This window comes from Marmota flaviventris, chromosome 1, assembly GCF_047511675.1.
Source record: "Marmota flaviventris isolate mMarFla1 chromosome 1, mMarFla1.hap1, whole genome shotgun sequence".
Taxonomy (NCBI): domain Eukaryota; kingdom Metazoa; phylum Chordata; class Mammalia; order Rodentia; family Sciuridae; genus Marmota; species Marmota flaviventris.
The window spans coordinates 2,450,515-2,469,927 of record NC_092498.1 but is presented as its reverse complement, the minus strand read 5'-3'; the positions used below and the strand labels follow the sequence as shown (position 1 = coordinate 2,469,927).

The window sequence follows — 19,413 nt, the reverse complement described above, 5'->3', positions numbered from 1 at the left end:
GGCAGGCGGGGAGGTCGGTCGTGACAGCTACCTGAGTGCCTCCAGCGAGTGACTTCATCCTCCTTCCTACATGGAAGGGAGGGGAGAGTTCTCACTTAGTAAAGCATTATGAAAATTAAATATCATGATGCATTTAATATTGCTTAGCACATTTAATATTGCTTAGCACATTTCTTGGTATTCAGGAAAGGCTCAAAAAAATTAACTACAGAAAGCACATACACTGAGTCCTACAAGTCAATTTTACTTATCAATATAGAGGCAACAAATTTGAGAAAAATACTAGTAAATATTTATTTGGCATTATATCAAAAAATGCATCACATAAATCCCAACTGACATTTTTATTCATGATATTAGTTGTAGTTTAAGTTGTGTGTTACTATAATTTAACATATATCAAAAATTAATCATAAACTCTGTGGATATTGGAAATACATTAACTAAAAACTTCATTGCTGGTTAAAATGAAAAGAAAACCTCTTAATTGATTAGGAATATATCTCTGTCAGATGGAATAGATTTTTCTCTGTCTCTCTGTCCCTCTCTCCCTCTCTCTCTCAGTACTGGGGATTGAACCCAGGATTTGGGATGCTTTCCCTCTGAACCACATCCCCAGCTCTTTTTATTTTGGGACAGGTCTCTCTAAATTGCTTAGGGCCTTGCTAAGTTACCCTGGCTGGCTTCAAACTTGCTACCCTCCCGAGTCTCCAGGATTACTGGTGTGTGCCATTACACCGGCTAGAATCCATCTCTCTCAAAGCAATAGCTAATATCACACTTTATACTGAATCAGTCCCATTAATTCCCCAAATAATACAATGATTGCTATGATAACAACTATTATTAACCAGCTTATTGATCAAGATAAAATGATGAAACAAAAAGTAAATTTAAGTTATAAGTCGAAAGTAGTAGAGGTTTAACGATATCACCCCCAAATTAAGTGGGTTGAAATCCCCAACCCAAACCTCAGACAGTGACCTCATTTGGAAATCTTTGCAAATGATCAATTTAAGATGAGTCAAGGGGTCCCTGATCAATATGATCTGTGTCATATTGATAAGGTCAGCCTCAACATAAAGTGGGTTTGCTGCACATAAAATCAGTCTACAAAAAAAGCCAGCTCACATGAAGTTGAAGATGACTGAATCAAATGCATAACAGGGGAGAGATCCGATTTCCAGTAGGAGAAACACGACGTAACGTCAGACGCCGGGGGCCTTCCCAGGGCCTGCAGCAGATGCCCAAGGGAGTGTTTTGGAGCAGTGACAGCAAAAGGCGCAGAGAAGGGACAAAGGAGGTGTTACAACGCAGCTCTGGGTGGGAAGGCCGAGGAGGCGACTGTCTTCTGACAAACCGACCCCCGTGCACAAACGGGCGCCCAGGGGCAGGGCATCTGCTCCAGGAAGAGGGAAGGGGTCAGAAGATGAACAGGGGCAAGTCCAACAGGAGGAGCCCGCGAGAGCGTGGCCGTGACTTGAAGGATGTGGTCAGCTGGACCTGGCTCTTGAGGGAAACCTGTGCAGCGTCTGGTTTCCGATGTAGCAGACCCAGCCGAACCCTAATCGGGTGCACGTCATTGATAGGGCTGCCGAGTCTTGGAAAAGACTGCATCTGGGTTAAAAAAGAGAAAAGAGGTAACACTGAGGGTCACAGGAGACCTTGCTGATGTGGCAGGCAGAGTGATGCCTCCACCAAGAAGTCCCAGTGCCCAGGCCTGAGGTTGTGTAGCCTCACATGGAAAAAGGGATTTTGCAGGTGTGACCCAGGCTCTCAAGACAGGATGGTCCTGGATCTCCGGACACGACCTCTTTGTGATCACATCCGTGTTCATAAAAGGGGCAGACGTGTCAGAGAGAGGAGATGGATGATGGACGTAGAAAGCACAGAGAGGGTGGGATACTCAACAGTGCCACACAGCTGCTCTGAGATGGAGGAAGAAACCAGAGCTGGCCAGCCCAGGCAGCCTGGGGGTCAGGGAGCACCAGCTTCCAGAAAGACACAGTCCTGCCAGCACCTGAGGGCTGCTGACACCACAGCCACCTGCTGATGACTTTTCTTTGGCAGTTTATTTGCTTTGGAAGATAATTAAACATCCAGACTGAAGAACGTGAGGAGCAGGAGATGTTCCCATGCACAGGGACAGGGGCACATCAGACAGGTGCAGCATTTGGGAAGAGGTTCAGTAGAATACATCAAAATTTAAAATCAACCTAGTAAAGTCAATCTACTCCTAATTTCCTATGTCATATTATCTACAGGTTACCAGAAAAATATGTACAAAAATATATCTCCAAAGTGTGAAATATCACCGAGAGCTGGAAACAAAAGTCCAACAACAAGAAATGAGTCTGTGACTCAGTACATGCTGGACTGGAGTCGTAGGTGGTGATCAAAACTGGTGACACGGGTATTGGCCACGAGATCTGTGATACATGCACCAGAGAATAAAAGTGTGTATGTTTTACATAACAAAATATACACAATAATGCCTTGCAAACACGCCGGTTCCCACTGAGGTACCCGAAAAATATTCACAAAAGTGTTACTAGTGTTTTGTGTGTGTGTGTGTGTGTGTGCGCGCATGATGTAAGGTAAGTTTGGGTTAAAGACTGGTCACTTTTCTCCTTCTTATAACTATGTTTATATGGACAATTTTTATGGTTTGTGGAGATAATATTGGAAAAGGAACCACAGCAGGCAAAACAGGATAAGTGCTGGGATATACAGATGGTAAAGGATAAAGAGCCTTCACATGTAATGGACGCTGTGGGTCACTAAGAAGAACTGAAATATATAAAAGAACGATTCACAAAAAAAGAAATACACAGCCAAGAAAGACCCCCCTCCCCAAATCTTAATTCTCATGAATAAGCAACAAATGCAATGAGAGAGTGAGTCTGAACATTTCTGTCTCATTGGTAAGGGAAAAAATGGTCACTGAGTTACAACTCCTGACTGATTGATTCTAAAAGTCCAATCTGTTATCGCAAGTTGATTAAATGCCGTCGAGGCAGCTTTTTAATCTGGAACACACTCAGGTAGTGTTATTAAGACTGCACAGTTTCTTGCGGGTTGCTGGGGTCCCGCCTGGGGGCAGTTTCTGGGGCTGAGTCGCCTGGGTGAGCAGCAGTGGAGGCAGCCGCAGTCCCCAGCAAGGAGAGGCTCGGCGCTCTGCCATCTGAAGGCCAGCATCCTGTCCACCGCTTGGATAGAATCCCACTGAAAGCTTTCTCAAGACTATTTTAATTTGATTAATTTCTCCAATTTATAAAGCTGGGAAGTTTTTTTGAAGGCACAATTGCATTATCTCATGGAGACTTTACAGACTTGAACCACCAACGTGCATTAAAATAGCTGCAGTTATAGGAAACGCAAGGTCTCTGTTGGTAGGGTGTCTGCTCTCCAGCTTGGGAACCGCTATCTGTACACTTTATCTTTAGTGGTGGGACAGAATGTTCTGATCATTCAAACACATCCATTCATCAAAGCCAAGATGAAACTCAGCTTCAAAAACTGACCTTGTCGTTGGAGCTGGATTCTCTGCCAGCAGGAAACAGAGAGCGTCGCCGGAACGCGGGGAGGTTCATGGGAGTCCCTGACACAGATCTGCAAGACAGCGGGATGATTTCAGGGACATGCACCTCCATCCTCCACCCTGAAACAGATTTCTCTACTTTCTGCTCTTTGTTGCCTGAATTTATCCAACTGAGTCTTCTTGATCACCAAAGGCTCACAATTGCTCTAAAGCAAGGAACACAATTCATACCCAGAATGGTCCAAATGACCGACATCAGGCCTCTTCCAGAACAGAAGGGGACGGTGGCGTGCTGGACGTCAGCCTGCAGGAGGAAGAGGTGACAGAGACCGTAGGGATGGAGGATCAATACCCCAGTTTGCCCTGTCCCACAGTAGTTGTCGCTATGGCCAGTGTGTACGCTAGGTAGCAAAGTGGTCATCACTATCCATTTGTCTGTTTTGATGCCCATAGATTATGACATCCATCCTTGAAATTAAAGATGAATGCTTGCATGCTGAGCAGAAATCCCATTAGTGAGAAACCAATAAACCCAAGCAACTGGTTAAAAAGGTCTCTCCATTTTTCTCGTGCTCCCCCTTAAATAAAAGGTAAATGGCAAATGTTGAAAGGCAAATAAGAAAAATATTCTGGACTTTCATCTTTATGCATATCTTTAAAGCACTAATTAAAAAAATAAGTAGAAGGAAGACGGTGGAGTAGAGGACGGGATGGGGTGGGAGGAGGGGCGGGAAGGAGGTAACACGGGGCCTGGAAGTGGAGCAATCCATACTCCACGCTTGTGAGACAGGGTCTGAGCGAGCCCCACTCCTGTGCGTAACCCTAACACACCATGAAAACCCCAGGAAAGGAGGAGAGGAGGGTTCTGAATCCATGCACTTATATCGCTCCTCAATCCTGTCCCCACAGCAGTCTTGGGCCAGAGGTGCCCATATCACAGGCTCGGACATGTTGAACTTCTAAAGCAAGGGAATGTGCGGCTACTTCTGTGAGCTTCCAGCGCAGGCTTATTAGAAAAATGTGACAAAAAAGAAAAACCCTGAGCTCTGGGAAGCCGTCAGGCCCAGCAGTCATTTTGACACTCCAAGGAGACTGAATGTGACACTGAAAAATTAGAGGACACCAGGGTGCTGCTATTTAAAACTGAGAAAGGGTAACCACCATGACTTTGAGTTTGCAAAGATCCCTCTGGAGCTGAGCCCTGTTTTGGAAGGCCACAGTCACCTCCAGCCCTGCAGATGGGCGGGATGCTGAGCCTCGGCGGAGCCTGGCGTGCCCCTCGGCCAGGCGGCCCCAGCGCTCCGTTCTATGTCGGAGGCGGGAGGTGCTGGGGGACCCTCCAGCCGTGAGCACCCAGGCCTGGGGAGACCCAGACGCCCTCCGGACGCCGCTGCCCGGAATCTTGTAATTCCATTTCTAGGCAGCGCCAGCTGCTGGGAAATCCTTCTGCTGAGGCCCTGCTGCTTCACCTAGAGCCGGTTCTGGTCTGGGCAGGCCCAGCTCGCCCTCCCTGCTGCTCGAGATGACCCTCAGTGTCTCTCCGCACACTGTGTTTTCCTCCAGGTGTGGAATGCGTCCCTCGCCCTTGGCGAGGTTGGCCATGACACCTGTCCATCGCTGCAGTGTCCAGAGCTGAGGGTTACGGCCCAGACACGTCAGTCCACCCCGAGCAGCACAGCCGTGAGCCTTCTCTGTCCAGGCTGCCCGTCTGCTCCTCCCGGCACCTCACCCCAGCGCTGCCCTGGGCAGGTGCACCCAGCCTGCAGTGGGAACCTGGAGTCCTCGATGAGGCCCAGGCTGGGAAGGAAGTGGGACTGCTTCCACCCACCTCGCCCGGAGGGACTCTGCTTCTCCCGCTGCCACCACCAAGGTCGTTGGAAATGTGGGAGGAAGAGGTCAAGGAGCTGACCCAGAGGCCTCTTTAGCCCAGGCTCGGGGTTCAAACTGTCCACTGTTCATGGGAGCAGAGGTCTGTTGACAGGGCCTTTCCACCCACAGACCCAAAGCCCTGACCGGGAGCCCCAGGACTGCACACCTGCCCTCAGCAGACGAAGGTCCACCTCAGGGAGGTGGGGGAAGGAGGCAGGGAGGATCGGCAGAGCCCTGCGTTCAGGGGGGACGGTGGCAGGGAAGTTCAGGGTAGCAAGCGTTTCTCCATTTGTCCCATCTGTCCTTTCCCCTTGGACAGACTCTGGCCCACACGCTGCAACACAGACATCCACTCTCCAGGTATCTGCACTGCACACGGAGACACTGAGGCAGAGAGACAGTGAGGCAGAGAGACAGTGAGCAGAGAGACAGTGATCAAAGAGACAGTGATCAGAGAGACAGTGAGGCAGAGAGACAGTGAGCAGAGAGACAGTGAGCAGAGAGACAGTGAACAGAGAGACAGTGAGGCAGAGAGACAGTGAGGCAGAGAGACAGTGAGGCAGAGAGACAGTGAACAGAGAGACAGTGATCAGAGAGACAGTGAGCAGAGAGACAGTGAGGCAGAGAGACAGTGAGGCAGAGAGAGACAATGAGCAGAGAGACAGTGAGGCAGAGAGAGACAGTGAACAGAGAGACAGTGAGGCAGAGAGACAGTGAGCAGGGAGACAGTGAGGCAGAGAGACAGTGAGCAGGGAGACAGTGAGGCAGAGAGAGACAATGAGCAGAGAGACAGTGAGCAGAGAGACAGTGAGGCAGAGAGACAGTGAGGCAGAGAGACAGTGAGCAGGGAGACAGTGAGCAGAGAGACAGTGAGGCAGAGAGAGACAATGAGCAGAGAGACAGTGAGCAGAGAGACAGTGAGGCAGAGAGACAGTGAGGCAGAGAGAGACAGTGAGCAGAGAGAGAGACAGTGAGCAGAGAGACAGTGAGGCAGAGAGAGACAGTGAGCAGAGAGACAGTGAGGCAGAGAGATAGTGAGGCAGAGAGACAGTGAGGCAGACAGACAGTGAGCAGAGAGACAGTGATCAGAGAGACAGTGAGGCAGAGAGAGACAGTGAGGCAGAGAGACAGTGATCAGAGAGACAGTGAACAGAGAGACAGTGAGCAGAGAGACAGTGAGGCAGAGAGACAGTGAGCAGAGAGACAGTGAGGCAGAGAGACAGTGAGCAGAGAGACAGTGAGGCAGAGAGACAGTGAGCAGAGAGACAGTGAGGCAGAGAGAGACAGTGAGCAGAGAGACAGTGAGGCAGAGAGACAGTGAGCAGAGAGATAGTGAGGCAGAGAGACAGTGAGCAGAGAGACAGTGAGGCAGAGAGACAGTGAGCAGAGAGGGCGCTACGCTCAGAACAATCTTGCAGGCGAAAGCCAGGGAGCTCAGGAAACCATGAACCTTAAGGTTTCCCACGGTGCCTGGCAAGCAGAAAGCTGGGAAACTCTGGAATACTCCTCAGGTCTGCAGGCACTGGAGCGACAGGCAAGGGGTCACTGGCCAGCAGAGGATCTCATGCGGTTCCACACAGAGGCCCTGAAGGAAGGCCTTGGGCACAGGTCATGGGCCAGAAGGAGCCGTCCTGAAATCCTGGTCAAGGTGGACAAAATGAGGCAGGGAGGCCAGCAGGGGCTCTGTCCTGCTGGAAGCCCCTGAGAAGCGTTGACTGTTGTTCTGCCGTGGACCCGTGAGGGCCAGGGAGCTGGGGTGGGTGTGCATTCCAGCTGTCCTGGGTTGATTCCCTGGGAGAGTGGAGTCCCCAGCACCTTTAGCTGCCGCGCAGACTGAGCGAGTGCCACGGGCTCTCTAATGTTGCAGCAAGGCCAGCAGTGTGCAGGGGACTGTCCACCCAGCCACGCATGAACTGGAGAAGGCCCACAGGGACAGGGCAGGATGCCACCTGCCTCTGCTTTGGAAGAGCTGCTGAGCAGCACGGTGAGGCTGGAGCAGAAGGCAGCTGCTCTGGTGGGTGTGGAGCTGGCCAGCCGTGGCCCTTCTCCTGCCAGGGACCTGCCAGGGGGGTGAGTGGAACCTGAGACAGGACAGGAAGAGAGGCTGCATGCTCTGGCCCATTGGCACTGCCTGAGGGGTTGTTCCCAGGCAGAGTGGCTGCGTCCCCTGCCCAGGCCCTGTCTAAGGTCTGTGTAAACCCAGGTCCCCATCCCCACGGCTTCCTTCCACCAGGGGCCTCTTGGGTCCCTAGGGCTTCAGCCCTCTGGTCTGCTTGGTCATTTCCTGTATTAGTCAGTTCTTGCATTAACTAACTCTTCTGTTAAAATCGGTGTGGGCGCTCTCCCCCGCTGGACCCCAACTGTTGTCCTCAGAAAGCTAGAGGTGGGGGCTCCTGGAGGTTTTTGGGCAGGTGGGTCACTGTTGCAAAACCAGAGGTCAGGCCAGAGGCAAACCAAGGTCACCCGGAGTCAGTGGAGTTGTGGGGGACACCTGAGGTATGGGAATGGCAGTGTGGCCAGAGGCCCAGTGAGAGATCCTCTTGTCCACCTTCCCATGTCGGAACCTTGCTAGAAAATTCTCTCTTGGTCCAGAGTCTTGAAGATAGTGCCAAAGAGAACTCCAAATGAAGAGACAGCCTGGGGGTGCCGGGCTGGAGCAGAGAGGGCTCAAGGTCAGGGGTCAGGTGGGGTCATCCTCTCTACCCCAATACAAAATAAAGAGGATGTGCTGACCATGCATCATGGTCTGAATGGGTCCCCAAATCCGTGCATTGGGAACTGTACCCCAACACAACTGCTGGCAGGTGGGGCCCATGAGAGGCGATCATCCTGAGGGCTCTGCCCTGACAAATGAATCAGTGTCACCATGGCGGTGGTTGCTACAGATATGAGCTGGGCTTCCTCCCCTTGCTCCTGCTTCTTGCCCTCTCCTGAGATGCCCTCTCCGTGCCCTTGAACTTCCCGCCCCCATACTTATCTTTATAAGTTGCACCCCCTCCCGCTGTTCTGTTGCAGCAGCAGAACTGGACACGGGGCTGCCTCCGTGTGGGTCCATATGCCCTGCTTCTCCGGACAGATACAGGGCACCCTGGTAGGGTCCCAGTACCACCAGGACCCAGGGAGGGCTCACCCCGAGGCACTGCTGCTCTGGGGGATGGGCTAGCACCCAAGGGGAGGACCTGAGGCTGGGTCGGATGCGGGTGAGCTAAGGTGTCGGGGGAGATGGGCCATTCACAGTCAGCAGAGCGACCTCAGGACTCAAAGACCCCACAAGCCCTGCTCAGACCACCCGGGGTGGGGGCAGCTATACAGAGGAGGCCGGGCCAGCGGGGGTCTGGCCATGTGCTGAGTTGAGTCTGACCACGGCCCCCTTCCCTCACAGCTGCACCTGGATGCTAGCCGCAGGTCTGCGTTCACTCAGGACGTGGCCCTGCTTTGCAGTGGCCGGGGCAGCTCCACCCCTCCCACCAGGGCCTCCTTCTCAAGCTCACTCACCCCACAGCCGTGCTTCTGGCCACAGAAGGCCCAGACATCGGAAAAGAACATGGGTACCTGGCAGTCACTTAGCCTTGGGGCCTGGTGGGGCCATGCCTACCCTGTCCCCTACAGCCTCACCATCAGCTGGACCTCAGGCAGCAGGCAGGACCGGTGCTGGGGAGGGAGGCCTGGTACCTGGGGGCCGGCCCACCTGCACATGGCTGCCGGACATTTCCTCCTTGGTGGCTGAAGCCCCTCCTGAGCTCTCCGGCTTGTAATTTTCATAGAAGAAACAGGAAAACCCTGTGGGTGAGCCCAGCATCCTCGCCCTGCCTTCCAGGAGTGGTGCCATGGAAACCAAGGGCCTCGGATACCATGGCAACGGAGCTGCAGGTCAGAGGCAGGTGTGTGCCACAGGGAGAGCACTCGGGGCTGTGTCCGCAGGTCTCCCCCGCACCTGCCTTAGTGGGCTCTCCTGTGAGGCGCAGAGTGGGAGACCGCAGGGCAGCGGGGTGGGTACCGGAAGCGAGTCCCCCAAGCTCTCTCCCCTCCCCATGGGTGGTCTCTGGGAGCAGCCCCATGTGGAAATGGCAGCGTCTGATGATGTCTTAGTGCGGTGGCTCTCAGGGAGGAAACTTGCTGCTGATTCTGAAGAATCCTAACCATACAGTACACTGGCCGGGAGGCGGCCACTCCCGAGTCACCAGCCGCTTCTGTCCTCCCTCCCCAGCGCTGGTGTGGCACGGGTGAGGACTGAGTGGCTGGAAGACACAGAGAAGCCCCTCAGCTCTGCTCCTGCTGTCAATCGTGTCCACAGGAGGAGCCAGCTGTGCTGCTGCCCAGGAGGGAGTCTCTGTGGAGCTGACTGCAGGATCCGCGGGGCTCCGTCCCCTCGGCCAGGGTCCCCACCACACCACACGGCTTCATGGTTTCTCCTGAGTGGGGAGTTCCCTGATGGAATCCAGGATGGCCCTCCGACATCCCGCAGGGAGATGAACCAGAGTCCCGTCCACTCATGGGCAGAATCTCGCCCAACACGCAACTTGTGAAAGGACGTCCTACCCGTTGCCCTGTCAGTAACGCTGCCCAGCAGCCCCAGAGCTCCAGTCAGCGTTGAGGACACGTCTATGGGTACAATGTGACACCTCCACACACCCTGACCTTCTCAGTCTTCCTGGTCAGGTCGCTTCCCTGGGACGGCGTGAGGATCTGGGAAGCGAGGGCCCCCTCTCTGCCCTGGTGTTGGAGGAAGAGTCAGGAAGAAGTCTGCCCCGCAGCAGGGACTTTCCCTTCCCTGGGAAAACCGAGCAAGGCCACTGGGCCTCAGGAGGCAAAGACCTCGTGCACGGCCAGTCTTCCCATGAACAGGCGTGGCTAGCGCTGGCACTCACACGGCTCCTGATGTCTCCTCTTCCTCTGGTGTCCCCCTCCATGCCCACTGTCCCCCAGTCCCTGTGCTGCCTCAAGTCACTCACTGAGGTTCTGAGTCTGGGTGCTGTCAGTGTCCACTGATGGCCACGTTCTCTCTGCTGACACCTCTTCACATCCAGACACTCAGCCTCACATCTGTCACACACTCGTCTGGCCCCTGGGGCCTGGCACCCTGCCCTCCCTGGCACCTGACAGTCACCCGTGTTACTGCCTGTTCGTGGGATCAGAGGTTGTGTTGGGACCTGCAGGTTGACCCCCACCATGCTGGAACACAGGCCTGCCCATGGGCACCCACGACAAGGACTGCCCCAAAGGCCACGTCCAGGCTTCTCACACAGACCCAAGCTCGGCTCCCAGCCCTATGCAGCAGCCTCTGCACACAGGTCTCCCCCCTCGGGTGCTGCAGGACGCCTCGGGTGAGGCACAGGAGGGCTGCGGCTAGCTCAGAGCTTCCAGCGGGAACCGAGGGCTTTCCTCGTGCAGAGACCCTGCAGCTTTCTCTATTTCAGATCCGTGGGGTCAGAAGACGCTCTAGGAACACTTTGTCAGCTGTTAGGCCACAGTTGGTGACTTGAGAGTGGCAGGTGAGTCAGCACGGACCAAGGTGGACACCGTGTGCCCAGGGCCGAGGGCAGGCTACTGTCTGGTACCAGCTGTCAAAGTCCTGGCCAGAGGGAGGGAGGGAGCTGTCCAAGGTCAGGGCTGACTGACGGCTGAGCTTACAGGGTGGGGGCCGCTACTGGAGTGACAGCTTGGAGACAGGGGAGAACAGGGTCTTTACCAGGTGGCTCAGGAGCAGTGTGTGACTCCTGGGTGGGGCCAGGGCCTGGCTGAGAGCCGCCTCTCCCCACTCACCTTTGTGGCAGGACTCCGCCAGGTGCCCCTGGTCACATAGGGCTCAGTTGCAAAATAGAAAGCGCCTCTGGTGGGAGAGTGGTCTGGTCCCACCCCCAGGAGGCAGGGACAACATCTCTAGCCCCAGGCCCTGCACGCTGAGCCTCTGCCTGTTGAGTGTTCATGGTACCACCAGCTGGTCTACTGACACTTCTCTTTTCAGCTGGACTGTTGGTGACATGTGATTCAAAATGTCCACTTCCCAGAAACTCTGCTTCTTTCAAATTGGGTGGTGGGTGAAGTGTCCACTCTTGCTCACCTCCTCGCCCACCCTCATCTCCAGATGGGGCCAAGACAATTCTAGGAAGCCTCGGGGATGGCATTTCTGGTCTTGGGCTTTGGTGGGAAATCCTGGCAATGGGGAGGCAGGTGCACACGGGCACCCAGAGCTGGTCTCCAGCATGGAATTCCCATCCTCAAAATCACCGTGTCCCAGTCATGGCTGCACCACGTCCAGCTATCGTGGCTTGTTTTCATTCAGAGAGGGGCAGTGGGAGGTGGGTTGCAGCTGGTTTGGGGCAGTGCAGGAAAGAGAATGATTTAAACCCTGGTGAAGGGCTGGGTGACCTTGGGCAGGCCACGGCCTCTGGGCCAGTCTTTCTCATTTGGAAATAAGGACAGGAAAACCTGCCCAACGACCTCTCAGCCCGGGGAAGGACAGGAGAGGACAGGAGAGGCCACAGAGCAGCTGTCGGGAACAGGGTTCATGCCAGGCGTTCTAATAAGGGTGTCATCTCCAGTCAGGCTGAGCCTGGCTTCCTAGGGCAGCCCTGGGGACGGGGTTGGCCACTAGACAGAGGTGGGACTGGCCAGAGCTCTGTGTTCCTAGGACAGCAGGGAAAACCCTCTCCAATTTGCAGCCAGAGATGGAGTGATGAGAAGAGGGACCGGTCTGGTGGCTGCGGGAATGGAGCCTGCTCTCACGTGAGCGGTTCGACAGACCTTCTTGTTCAGGGGAGACCACGTTCTCCACGTCGGCAAGGGCTGCAGGAGCTGGTGCATTGTGGAAAAGCGGGCTTCCTCGGGAAGCTAAGCCAAACTCGTGCACTTGGAGGGTTGGGGGAAAGGGGCCTCTCCTGTCCTGACGTCCACCCACAGTGTCCCGGCGCCTCATCTATGGTGACACAACCTGTGGAGGTCTTGCTTTTGCTCCAAGTTCTCTTTCAAAATGAAGCTGTCCTTGGGGATGGTGACGTGAGTCGGCCAGGCTTGGGTTAAGAAGAAACCCTCCCGTCCAGCTGGGGCCAGGATCAGGGGTGAGGACTCCCAAGGGGCAGGAGTGGGCTGATGAGAGGAAGGGGGAGAGAGGAGAGAAGCAAAGACAGACAGGAAGAGGCCACAGGTGGGCAGGGGACATGGAGAGGGAGCAGAGATGAGAAAGACACGTTTAAAACTTCCCTGGGACGCAGGAGGCCCTCACTCCAGACCCCTTTCAGGCCACAGGCTGCCCAGCTTGGGGCTGCTTCAGTTTGGCTTCACCTTCGTGGTCCTGAAGAAGTGATCTCCCTCGGAGGTGTCTCCTGGAGGGTCATCTCCCCGGCTGGGGAGGACGCAGACACAGCTTGTGAGCTGCTGGCCCTGGAAACCCTGCTCTCGTCCTCATGACTTGGGTCTGGGGGTCCCCCATTTTCAGCCCAGGTCTGGCCCTGAGATTACACAGTAAATGTGACCTGGGGCCACCAGCAGCGGCTCAGGCGGACAGAGCAGGAGCAGGGTGGGAGTCCAAAGTGTTGGGCAGGAGCAAGGGGCCTGGGGTTGGGGAGCTGGCCCCTGTGGGCCCAGAAGAGTTAGAAGTCAGACCACAGGGAGTGTCTTGGTGCCAAGGGTGGGAGCCTGTGTCCCCGTCCTCCTCGATTCAAGGTATAGAGACCCCCGGCCTCCAAGCTGCCTTCTTGATATTTCCCCACAGGCATCGGGGCCGACGGCTGGAGCCCCTGCACCCCCACACATAGCAGGCATGAGGAGAGGTGCCCACTTGCTCTCAGATCGTCTTCCTTAGAGCTCTGCAGCTGGGAAATGGTGCCAAGCCCAAGCATATTTATTTTTAAGCAATAGTAAGTATTAATGATGGTTAATGACAAACTTTTTCTGTTCAGGTTTGGGGAAAGGAATTTTTTTTATTCTTTGCACCCGTTCAACATTGTGAACAAAATTGTTCCACCAATCTCCGAATCTATTAGATTCCAAATGATTATTTGCCCGTTGGTGGTTTGCAGTTTGGGAAACGCTTTCTCACGGAAAACACCCCTTCTGGCCCGGTTCAGGCTAGCTCACCGAGGCGGCTCAACTCACCGGGATGGGGAGTTTTATGTTTGTGGTTTACCTTTACGAAGTCTTCAGATGAGATGGAGAAATGACTAAATATAGAAACAAGCAGAAATGAAACAGCTCAGCTCCCTCACGGCATCAGAGGTATCTGTGCCTGGGTAGCCCCAGCCTGACTCCTGTGTAAGCAGCTTCTGGGGCTCGGGGGGGAGTGCTCTTCCCGCGGCCTCCAGGAGGGTGCTGAGGGACAGCCTGCAGCAAGTGGGGAAGGACCTCCATGCAGCATCTTTCCCTGAAGGCTCATCGGGTCCTGGTGTGTGAATAGCGGGCTCCTCTCCACTGCAGCGACCCACAGTCTGGATGGAGTGGGTTTATCCATTCACCTACTGAGGTTCATCTGGGTCACTTCCCCTTGGGACTGTAATGAATAAAGCTGCCGTAAATGTCTGTGTACAAGGTTTATGTGCATAGACGTGGTCACTTCCCTGTGATAAATGTCCAGAGGTACCATTACTGGGTTCCACGGTGGCCACATGGTCAGCTTTGTAAGAAACTTCCAACTGTTTCCAGGTGGCTGAACAACTTCCCCTTCCGTCGGCAGCGCAGGAGTGAGCCAGCCTCCTGGTGTCCTTCCAACGCCCTTCTCAGTTCTGTTCTAATAGCATGAGGTGGCTTTAGCTTGCATTCCCTGATGGCCAACGGCGCTGGGCATCGTCTCATAGACCTATCTGCCAACAGTGCGACCTGCTCAGTGAGAAGTCTCTTCATTTCCTTCACCCATTTTCTACTGTTTGTATTATGTGTTTACATACACACACACACACACACACACACACACACACTTTCTAGATGTGGTTTGCAAATATCTTCTCCTGTGTGAAGACAGTCCTTTCTTTTTCTTGCCAGGGTCTTTCATCAAGTAGAAGTTGTTCCTTTTCATGAAGTCTGGTTTATCGGTATTTTTCCTTTCTGGGTTGTGCTCTTGGTGTGACGTGTAGGAGCCCTTGCTTGCTGAGGCCTACCTCCTGAAGCCATTTAATAATTTTTTCTAAAGTTTTATGGTTTTGCAGTTTAAATTTTAAGTCCTCGATTCCTTTGGCTGTGGACATGAGCACTGCGTTGAAGTGGTCCTGGCTCCGTGTGTGGGGACGTCACCTTTCCTCCATTCAACTGCCTTTGTCCCTTTCCAAGAACCAGCTGGGATGTTCCTGTGGGTCTGCTTCTGGGCTCTAGTCCTGTTTCATTGATCTGTGTCTCTCCCTTCTAGAGCCACCTGTCCTTGGTTACCAGCTAGATAAATCTTGAGATCAGCAGCCCAATTCTTCCCACTTTAATCTGCTTCAAAATTGTTTCAGCTAGTCTACCTCATTTGCATTTCTATTTAAGTTTAGAATAATTTGTATCTACCAGAAAAGTGTAAAGCCTTCTATCAATATGGGGAACTGACGTCCTTTCCATCCTAAGTCCTGCTGCCCAGGAAAATGGCCTGCCTGCCGTTTCTGTCTTAGTTCACCCTGTGCTGTTAAAGCGAATACCTGAGGACTGCGTAATTAAAAGAATAGAGATTTCTTTAGGTCAGGTTCTGGGGGCTGGGAAATCCAAGGTCAAGGGGCTGTCTCACCCCATGGTGGAAGGAGAAAGAGCCAAAGGTCACAGAGGGGGCTAACCCTGCTTTTAAACCAAACCCACTGTACAACCCAGATCTTGAATGTCCCCCAAGGCACATGTGCCAAAGGCTTGAGAGACCACTGTGGCACTACCCAGAGGTGGCAGAACCTGCAGTGGTGGGGCTCGTGGGATGTGGGGACTCTGGCTCCCTCTCCCTTTCCTGTTGCTTCCCGGCTGCTGTGAGGGGACAGGCCTCCTCTGTCACCTGCTCCCTCTGTGATGTACTGTGTGGCCACAGGCCCAAAGCAATGTGTTAACAGGTGATTATGGGGCAAAACCTCTGAAACCAAGACAAAACGAGCCTTTCTTCCTTACAGTTAGTTATCTGAGGCTTTTTGCCCCAGCAACAGAAAATGGACTAACAGCAGAGCCTGCCTGGACTGATGGCCTCTAAGGTGCTGTCTCCCAGCACAGTCGCACTGGACACAGTTCCCAGCACACAGACTCTGGGGCACACACGTGAGCTGTAGGACCACACAAGTGCTGCACGTTTGGATAGATTTACTCATAAGTGACTCTATGGACAGTTGTGACATTATATTTTAATATTGATATCTATGCATTCATTACTACTATATAATTTATTTTGACTGTTTATCTTGTATTCTGTGAACTCGCTGAACTCACTAATTCTAGAGGGTTTTTGGCAGGTTTTGAAAAGATCTCATGCACATGAACATGCCATCAGTAAACAGGCATTACCTTACCTCTTCCTTTCCAATCTGTTTTCCTTTAATTTCCTTCCCTGGCATACTGTAATGGCCACACTTCCAGCACTATTCTGAATAAAGGTGGTGAATACAGACATGCTTAGCTTGCATTAGATTTTAGGAGGAATACAGCCAGTCTTTTACCATTAAACAGAATATTAGCTGTAGATATTTGCAGACACCCTTTATCAAATTGAAGAAGTTCCCTATTCCTACCAGGAGTAGGTACTGAATTTTGTCAAATCATTTCCTTCATCAAGTAAAATGATCATGTGAATTTTCTTCAACCTGTTAACACATTAGGATTACAATGACTGATTTTCAAATATTGAACCATCCTTGCATTCCTGGGATGTATCCAGGTGGCCACAGTATATAATTTTTCATATATACACTATTTGCAAATGTTTTAGGGTAGTTTTGCCTATATTTCATGCTTTTTGTGATTGAAATTGACTATCTTTTCAGGTTGTCTCTTTCTACTTTTATCTATAGTTGCTCCACATTTGGATCACAGAAAGGTATCTCAAAGGTAAAGCCATCAAGAGTGAAGGCTACAGTACTTCATCTTTAGAAATTAAGGAGATGAAATACTTTGATAGAAATATAAAGCCACAGTGGTGTGAAATTCTGTTGAGCATGAGCTGTTGGTGCCCCATCCATTCCTCCTCAGACTTGCAACTGCAGTGCCTCTCACTCCCACTCCAAATGCCAGCTCTTGGGTCTCTTTCTGAATGCTTTCTTTGATGGCAGAATCCCACCCTACCAGTGCACATGGCAGACCAGAAGTGCCCAGGGAGAACTTCCAGCCAATGCCTGCAGAAGTTGGAGACGTGCCTCAGCCACCTCCATAGTGTTCTCTGGAGTTGCCCTGCAGAATCAACTCCCACTTGCCCACACGATTGTCTGCTTGATAGGAATCCTTCATGGCTGCCTCCTTCCAGTAGTATTTCCTGGGACCCAGTTCCAAATAAATAGCTTCACAGAAAGTCTGCACTTAGTGTTCTTTTAAAGAGAAACTCAAATTAAGATTAACAAAAAATGAGTCTAGCTCAACCAAGGAAGGTGTTTTTGCTTGAAGATAAAGACCTTTACCCACATAGGTAGCTCAGAGTTCCTAGACTGAGATGTGTTCAGCACAGAGGTGGCAGAGCACTGTGGTCAAAATGAGACTGTGGTCAGTTTTTATTTTTTTATTGACATTTTTTCTTCAAAATTAGCGTGTAAATAAAAGTCAAAATCCACGTTCTTGAAGGTTTTGCTTAATTAGAGATTAAAGTATAAAATGTCTTATACAAACTATATTCTTCATTTTGCATGGATGTTGTTATGTCCTAAAATCACTGAAGACAGTATTTTAAAAATATTAACCAAATGTTGTCATTTATTTTTTATTTTTTCTGTTTTTTATATGACAAGACTGTAGTCAGTTTTGCATCCCAGTCTCACTGCCGCCTACTGATGGCTGTTGAGCAAGTCACTCTTCTCTGCCCCAGTTTCCTCAACATGAGCACAGTAACAGTGCTCACCTGGGGGACTGCCCCAGGATTCCACAAGTGCAGGTAGGGACCGGGCCCAGCTGGATCTGGCTTCGGCATGTGCTAATGCTTAGTAAAAGATGGCGATCATTTTTTATGCTCAGAAAACTCATTTGAAAGAATGAAATGAAACTTACAGAGATGCCTCGCGGCGGCCACCCTTGCAGTCACAAGTTCTGGAGGATGAGAAGTCCAAAATCAAGGTGCCAGCAACTTGATGTTTGGTGAGGACCCACTTTCTTATTTACAGATGACCGCCTTCAAGTCCTCATGTGGTAGAAGAGACACTAACAACTGAAAAGGTGACTCTTACAGAAAAGGACCTTGAATTAGCTCCAAAACCAAAGAAAGAAACTACCCCGTCTAAGAATACCAGGGAGCTCACAGATACAACGTGGAGTTCCAGTGGAAGTGATCCGTCAGATGAAGACAAAACACTTCCTAAATCCCAGGGAGAGGATGAACATGGCTCTATGATAGATAGGCTCCATAACAGGAATACTTTATGTCCAGAAGGTGGGGCCGGTGAAGGTGAATCACAGTTTATTGACTGGGAGATCCACAGTGACAGGGAAGGTGCTGGTGAGTGTAATGAATGGGAAGATGGGAAGGGTGCCATCTCAGACTGGGCCTCTTGTGCAATGGTCATTCTTTGACAAGTGACGAGACACTACCTGAGCTTCCTAACCCAATTTCTGCAGAAATTTTGGAGTATTCATCAGCAACAAAGAAGATGGCTCAGAAAATGTCCTACTCATTGATTCAGAACCCCCTCACAAACACCACATGGAATATGGTTCTGATGCAAGACAAGTTCTGGACAGCTGACCAACACAAGAGTGAAACCACAGAGTGTCTGTGTACACCCCAAAGCAGACAGCCAAGGTTCCCAGGACTCAGGAAGCTCATCAAAGAAGAAGAATGTCTTAAGGGGCGGACTAGCAGAAAGACTAACCGGATTGCAGAACCGAGAGATCTGCCATTTCTTTGTGGAGACATGATTGTGTTTCTTACCAAAAGGCAGTTTCAGGTAGAAAATCTAGTGTATTAACTGTGAGAATTCTAGAGCTTCACGAGGAATGCACCGTGCAGGTTGCCATGTGTGAACAGTTAGTGGGGTCGACAGCTGCTGTCCCTTCCAGGGATGTGGCTGCTGGGCCAGCCTGAAAGTTCTCTTACTCGGGAGACTGCGTGTTACCTCAGGGCATGTCCCCAGGATGTTACCCACATCCTTCCTCCCTGGCAAAAACTTATCCCAAATGGAAGTCGCCCTGTTATTCTGAATACTTATTTCTGTCAGAAAGAAGGTGCAGAAACAACTCACAAACTATATGTCATGACATGCTCCTTCCAAGAGGAAACATCACTTTGGCCCAGATGTTTAAAATCAAGGATCTATCCAATAATTCACCTGAAAGTCAGCTGTGTCTAGTGACCTGGCCACCACAGGCACAGACTGGAACAACAGGCACGAAAAGGCAAAGCATCACTTCACAGCTGAATCCCCCCTTAGGGACTCTGTCCTGGACGTGGTGGAAAACCAAGGAGCTGTCCATGGTCAGGAGTGGGGTCCAGGTAGAGGTGCAGAGAGTTCACCCACTGCCTGGCAGAGGCGGCATCAGGGCATGCAGATCTACCTGGGCCCCGTTACAGCTCTGGAGTGGGCTCTGCTGAGACGCCAGCAGGGAGAAGAGCCACAGGAGACCGCACGTGGCCTGGCACTATCTGCGGGTTGGCCAAATGAAGCCACAGCCTCTGTGGCCAAGAAGTCAAACAGCACGAGATGAAGTCTGACCTAAGGTTCTGGAGTGCTTGAGCCAGGTGAGCTCCATCTCCACAGAAAGCTGAATCGGACAGATGGTCCCAAGCAAGCCTTTGAACAAACCCCCTCCTTCCTGAGAGACGTGGTGTATGAGGAGGTACTTCCTCCTGACCTGTTGCCTGGCTGTGATATTATAAATATTCTGCATCTTCCCACTGACTTGAATAAATGCAAAAGAAGGTGACACGTACAAGGACA

The 19,413-nt window shown here is 51.8% G+C and overlaps 1 pseudogene; it reads left to right on the top strand.

Moving 5' to 3' along the window:
* Positions 1-17,988: 17,988 nt before the first annotated feature.
* Positions 17,989-19,180, top strand: LOC139702867 (DNA repair-scaffolding protein pseudogene; annotated as a pseudogene).
* The last annotated feature ends 233 nt before the right edge of the window (positions 19,181-19,413 follow it).